This window comes from Blennius ocellaris (genome assembly GCF_963422515.1).
Source record: "Blennius ocellaris genome assembly, chromosome: 21".
NCBI classification, from domain to species: domain Eukaryota; kingdom Metazoa; phylum Chordata; class Actinopteri; order Blenniiformes; family Blenniidae; genus Blennius; species Blennius ocellaris.
The window spans coordinates 10,686,396-10,693,863 of record NC_137670.1 but is presented as its reverse complement, the minus strand read 5'-3'; positions in this window follow the sequence as shown (position 1 = coordinate 10,693,863).

Here is a 7,468-nt window from a genome sequence, read left to right as displayed (position 1 = left end):
GCAGGACTGAATTCAACTCCAACTCTCAGCTGGTCAGAAGCAATCAGTGTGATGGGATTCCACTAGCTGCTGGCTTTACATATTCAATCTGTTTCTATCCTCTTTAGATAAACATGGCTTCCCAGGGTCCCCAGCTGCAGTTGCAATTGAGGATGATGGTGTGGGAGAAAGGCTAGTTTAGGACTAAAAGAGGATTGGAATGGGTTAAATTTACCATTATGAAAGTCTCCTCCATGTGTGCTGTATTTGTCAGTGTTCAGTATAAAACTGTGTCAGGACATAGAGAAGCTCGGAAGCATCCACCAGTGCTCATTTATCTGGAGAGGATGCATTAACTGTCTATAGCGTACTGTTGACTTTCACGTCTTACAGCAAACACACATACTGGCATGACTATCTTTAAGAGGACCATGACAGACGTGTCTCTGCGTCCGACTGTCATCGCTAAAAGACTTAAAACCAGCTCTGTGATGGAGGTGTAAGAAATAAGAACGGGGCAAAATGTCCTCGTTTTGTCACTGTGATGGGTTTAAAACTCAAGCAAGTCCTCACACAGACAGCTGAACAACTGCACACACACAAATCTCTTTGCAAACACAGCTTCTTCTGCAGGCGCCACATCTGTCAGAGGTTAATGCAATTCCTTTGAGTGGAATAGAAAAAATGAATACACTCTCACACACACACACACACACACACTTCAGAAGTAAGGAAATTGATTTTCCCCAATGGGGCATCTCAGTCGGTCTTTCAGCTGCTTGACCACAATGTTCCTGCGGCAAACTGTTGACGTGTGTGTGTGTGTGTGTGTGTGTGTGTGTGTGTGTGTGTGTGTGTGTGTGTGTGTGTGTGTGTGTGTGTGTGTGTGTGTGTGTGTGTGTGTGTGTGTGTGTGTGTGTGTGTGTGTGTGTGTGTGTGTGTGTGTGTGTGTGTGTGTGTGTGTGTGTGTGTAACGTCTAGGTCACAGGAGCACAGTGAAGCTGGAGTGTGGAAAGTCCTCAAATACAGTGGACACTGTTTCTCTCCTCTTTGTCTGCCGCACAGCTTCACCGTGCCGCCGTGAAAGATTGTAGGTGTCCAGGTGCTCGGCTCAAAGTAGCATCTCGAGAGAGAGAAAGAGTCAGTGGCTGCCCCAAATCTCCTCACTTTGGTTAAGAATTTAGTTTTGCACAAATGTGGAATTTTTTTTTTTTCCTCCATATCTTCAAGCGTTGGGTAAAAAATGTTTTATGAACATGAGCATTTGAGGCGTATACTGAGTTAAAAGCTTAATAAATGCACTGTCAACACACCCAGCAGTCTCCCTGGAGAGAGAGACACACACACACACACACACACACACACACACACACACACACACACACACACACACACACACACACACACACACACACACACACACACACACACACACACACACACACACACACACACACACACACACACACACACAGCTGATTGACGGAGACAACACATGGACGCACTTAAACACCAGGGTATGTCAATCATCAGAGACACACATGTAATTATAGATTTTCAATTTGTCAACATCTGATGAGTTTCAAACTCTGTCTTCACTTTTTGGCAGTTTAAAGTCATGTCATAATGAAAGGCAATCATTTTAATATTAAAATAAGGACTTAAAATAGATTTTTTTTTTTTTTTTTTACACAAAAACTTCACAGATTGCAAGAATAATTTTATATAAAGCATTTTATCAAGGTTCAAAATTCTAGAAAATATTTTTTAGCTCCTCCAGCAGCAGTAAACATATTGATATTTTACTCTCCCGCATCTGATCTCAACATGCTTAGCCACCAATAATCCAAACTTTCAAACACGTCACATTTTAAAGAAATAGAGGAGCTGCAAATTCTTTTAGAGGATCTCTTTATTGAGCGCTCTACACAAGAAGAAAAGCACTCGACCTGTCCGTTAATGCACATTTGACCTTTAATCGACAGGCTCTAATCTCTGATTAACTACGAGAGGCCATCCAGGGTGAGCAGCAGTCCACAGTTACTATTACTATTCAACAGTTCACACTGTTTTGGACCGCGGTGGGCTGATTTGAGTCTGCGCAGGTTTCTACCCACTGCGACTCCTCAAGCAAACAGCTTACAGTGATTTCCAAAAGGCCGGGTCAATTGTCCACCCTTATCCGCTTGATTTCCAGTGATAAATCCACACACGGACCTTTTCTGGGAGGTTACAACAGCTCACTGCTCTGAAGACTCTCCGCGCCTCAAAACTCACCCCTGCCAAGTGTCTGAACAACATGGAGTTGTAGCAAGTGTTTAAACAGGTCAGCAAGCAGGTGAAAGGTATAAGTGTTTGTGTGCACTCAGTGCTGCTGGCGTCGTATGAACATTACACATTACAGAAGGCCGTTCAGACCATTTAAATCCCATTTAAATGTTTCATGAACATCAGACATTTCCCAAAGTGTAGTAAAAGTAGTTCACAAGACTACTTGAATCCATGTCATGAATGTAAAAAAAAAACCTATAATTGAGTCTAGATTGAAAAAGCCTGAGTGTAATCCCTGGGGTCGAGGATCTGGACTCAGAAGAAAACTCTGAGCACTGTGTGCTCAGGGAGAAAGAAAACCGTAGTTGTGAGGCAAAGTAGTGAGACAGGTATGGAAAGTAAACCACTGAAGTAACACAGATAATGTCAGGAGCAACGAGGCCGATGCGCTGCCTCGGGGTACTGGAGTAACTAATGACTCCCCGGAGGCAGCCGGGCCGCTCGGTGAGGAGGGTCAGGCAATCAGTGTGAGCGGAGAACTCAACAGGGGTGACTAGCGGACAGGTGAGGTATGAAAAGGTCTGAAATAGACCTTTTCTCTGGCGGCTACTTGACTTGTCACAGCAGGGAAAGCAAAGGTGGAATTAATGAGGGCAGCGGAGCGCCACAGGAAGCGGCGACAGTAAACCAGCACACAGACGGCACAACTTCCCCAGAGTGGGATGGAGCTGTCATTAACACACCCGGGCTGCGAGGAGTCAAGGTGTGTGTGGAGAAAAACACAGAGGATGATTACAAGGTGATTAAAGATGATGAAAGGTGCACGGGCGAGGAAACAAGACATGAAACAAACATGGCAGGTGAGGTTTCGTAAGACATATGAGGCATCAGGTAATGACTGCTGTGTGTCGAGTGTAAATTTTGTCCGTAAAAAGCGACTTCTACCAAGCGCCCGTTTATTTCTTGCTTGCAAGGTTTTCCATTAAGCTGACGAAAAAGAGGACAAAGGAAATAAAAAGAAGAGCGTTCACAGACTCTTAACATTTAGTTGAAACGCTGTGACCTCGACCTCCTTGATGTGTCCCCTTGGGGAGCTAAAGCTGACAAGATGCCTTCAATAAAATCAAAAGCAGTGGTGAAACGCAGTCAGACTGCTGCAATGCTACGACACATATTGAAACACCAACGCAAGGGACCACTTCTAAGTAGTTCACCAGTTTGGCCCCGTTGGCACGTCAGCCCACAGCCACAGATCAAGACCCATTTAAATAGTTTTCGACCAGCTGCTCCTTTATCTGCTCTCTAATTCTTCCACCGGGCTGGAGCAGAGATGTCCTCTTCCAGCTGTAGGTGGAGCAGTGGCTGTCTTCCAGATCAGACAAAGCGATGACACCCTCTGCCCCGGGCCACATGTAATTACTCCCACAACAAAAATCACACAAGCGAAGCTGCCAGAGATTTGTCTCTCCTCTCTCACCAACCGTCCCCATGTCTTTTTTTTGTTCCTCAAACTGTCCACAACACTTTTATCCCCTCCGCCTCTAAACACAGTCATGAATAATTAACGACAAGTACAAAAGCTCCTTCACTTTCACAGGACCCAGTTGGTTCGCAGGAGTCCACGCTCGCGCAGACACAACAAGCAGATTGCCACATACGAACAACAACAACAGCATCGTTGGGAATCCCGCAGGTTTCTGGAGCACCGCGGTTCATGGAGAGTCTTATGTAATCAAGAAGATCGGCAAAATAGGGCGAGACTAACAATACCAGGCAGAGATGAACTATTTCTGGCGAAGCACAGCGGTGTGCACATTCACCGTCAACGCTACTGCGAAGAGGGGTCACAGCGGGAGCTACTGTACCCCCCCCCCAAAAAAAAAATATCAAAACTTTGTTGATTCACAGGGTCAAGTGTCAATACAATGCTCAATAACTGTACTCCTACTGAGACATAGAACTTCCTGGTCCAGCATCAATTTTCTACAGTTTTCAGCAGCTCGCTGTCCTCCAGCTTTCCATTTTTAGCCGCTTAACAAAAAGAGGATGAGCAGTTGGAGTTGCCAGAATTGCCACTTTGGGATAGAAAGTTTCTTTCACAAACCAAAATTCAGTGTTAGATTCGCAAAATGAGGTTTCTCAAACAAATTGCACTGGTGAAAAGCTGAAGTGACACAATGTTGACACGCTCGAGGAGGCTCAATGTACTCTCACCTGTCTGTGTGAAAATGCCACCTGTACAGAAGCAAAAGGAGGTGAAATTTAAAAAAAAAAAAGTAGTGTGAGAATGAAGCAAGCAGCCTGTGTGACGCAACACGGTGTGATTGTTACTTCTTTAACATAGCAGTCATCACCACCATTGCCGAGAAAGAAAAAGGTAATTGGCACATGAAACAGAATGATAGGAACACACACGTGCACCTTTAGAAAATGTGTTTCACAACAATTTTCCTTCCATGATGACCTCTTACCAAATTTTTGCAGTTTATCCTTGACTTCTTTGGCGTTTCTGCCGTGTGCGACTTAATCTACTCCAGGTTTATCATCGGAATGTGTTGCTAAGATAATGTGTTGGCAGGTAACAGTCACTTCAAACTCTGACTTTTGACCATCCAGCCGTCTTCTATATAGAATTTATGGTTGAGCAGTTTATTTTAAAAAAAAGAAAAAAAAAAAAAAAACAAGGGTAAAGGTTCACAGATTTGTGACAATGAAATGGGAGTTAAGAAAAGTAAATTAGGCCTGAAAAAAGTCAACTAGGTCGTCAAGGTAGACCTCTGCCAGTCCCTTGTCCTGGCACTGTTCTCCTGTATTGGTGGAGTTACTTTCCCACCAAGGATGTCAAACTGAAGGAATTTTTCAGGATTCACCTCTTTGAGACATGGCTGTTTGCAGAAAGAAATAAAGGTAGCTGCTCGCATCATTTTAAGGCCGCAAAAAGGCTTCGGATTCTCAAACGTAATTTTAAATCTCACATATAGCCAGTGAAGTGTGATGTTGTCGATTCGGCGAGTTAAAAGCCTTGCAGCCCTGTTTTATATCAGCTGCAATTTTGGGATGTTTCACCTTGCTGAAGCCAGAATAACGTGTGCTGCGGCATTCAAGGCTGGAGGAGATAAAAGCATGGCTGACCTTCTCCAAGTCTGCAGAGAAATGCGATGACCTGATCTTGGTCAGGCATCTCAGTTGTGTAAAGTGGGACTATACCACTTTTCACCACCCGTGCACCATTGGACAGTTTGAAAAAGTAAATAACAGACGTTAAAGGCCTCTTTCCAAACCTTGGATAAGGCCCCTTGTGTCAGTAATCAAAGAGTACTCGTACGCAGTCACACGCAAATGCAACTTCTTCCAGCAACTCACTGAGGGTTCCAGCATGTGAGGGAAAGCCTCTTGTGGGCGAGGAGGGAGAGCTGCAGCACTGAGGGTGTGATATTTCACAGCTTAGCGTGTCGTTTAATTAATGGCACTAAATCACAAGGATTCCTCCCATGACTCATCGGTTGGGAAACTTCACCATCAATATTCTTCCCCAAGCCAAAAGTTGTCACTTCATTGCATTAAAACAAGCTGTGCATGAATACACCTCTGATAACACGCTAAACATTCAGTGATAACTTATGTGGTGACGGGAAAAAAATAAAAACCATTCGTGAAAGATTCCGCAGATGTGAGTTGTTTTAAAAATGTTATGAACATTGAATCCTCACGATTTAGCGACACGCTACATCACACAGTCTTACATTTTTTTTCTTTTACCCTGAAACACGACAAGCCTAAATGTAGTACCTTGTGCAAATAAAAGCAATAACCTCAGATGGAGATGTGCAGGTTAAGAGAAGGTGGAACAGATTCCAGTACTGCCATGTTTGGAAAGATATATTTAGTAAAATAACAGAATGCAATCACCATTTCTCAACAACTGGACTTGCTCACTTGCAACCTCATTGTTGTAAACTGAGCCGGAGTCTCTACAGACAACAGGTTGCACTGATAGACAAATGTCCTAAAATCATTTGGCTTACAGTAGAACAAACAACATATCAGACCTACATTTCAGTTAGTCATCATACTAGGTATAAAATAAAAACTACCTTCCATGTTTAAGATGGCATTTCAGAACTAATTGAATTGGCTCGGCAAGCATTGTGCATTAAAAGAATAAATTCAATAATTACAATAACTGTGGTGATGTTTTTCAGCGGGGAGCAATCACAGTTATGCATGAGCAGCTGGCTGTTGTTGTTGATGTTGTCATGAGCAAATCTTCTAATCACACCGATATAGTCTACAACATCTCTCCAAAACACTCCCCGTCCTCCAAGTCCGTCTCTCGGTACCTTTTGCAGGGTTTTTCAAGTTGATGGCTGTGTTCAGGGGCTGCTGTTGTGAGAGATTTACTGTAGTGTACACTGCAGATGCCTCCTGACAAGCTGGAACAACAGGATGTGAAGGAAATGTTCCAAGTGTGGCGAAAGACCAAGGTTGACACTTCAAGAGGGCCTTTCAGGGGAAAACAAGGATGCTTTCTGCACCCCACATATATCATAGTAATGTACACACGACAAATGTGCATATAGTGTACCATAACATGATTTCATCCTAATATTAAGCATCAACTACATAAAAATGTTGAAAAACGTTGAGGAGATGGACTATAACAGGCACTTTATCCATCATCTATCTTTACCAATGTCCGTGTACTGTGCATACATATACTGGGCCCATGTGTGTAGTTTCATTACAAAAACCAACCGACGCCACCAACTCATAGCCTGGCATGCTAACTGTATAATTTTTGTGTTTCTGCCATTTCAGTGTGATTGGACACGATTTTCAAAATGTTGCTGTGCAAACGCAAAACTTTGCGCAAATGAAAATGCAAAAAACTTTTTCTCTTCACACACTCATGTAATCGTGGCCAAAACGACATCACTTTGAATCTATATTTAATTTATTCTATTCACATATTAATTTGCAGTTCACTCTCACTTTGTTTTGTTCCTGTTAGATCTGTGATTTTCTTTGAAATGAAGACAGATCAGCAGTGTGAAAACCTGAAAAGGAACCGCTTTGACTTAACAGCAGTGTGAAACTGCGATCGCAGTTAACTTTTCATCACACTCACATCAGCAGTAGATTGTGACGGGGGGAGGCCTGTCATTTAGCTGTCACTTACTGAAGCGGCTGAATGAGTTCCCGCTGTTAATCAGTGCCT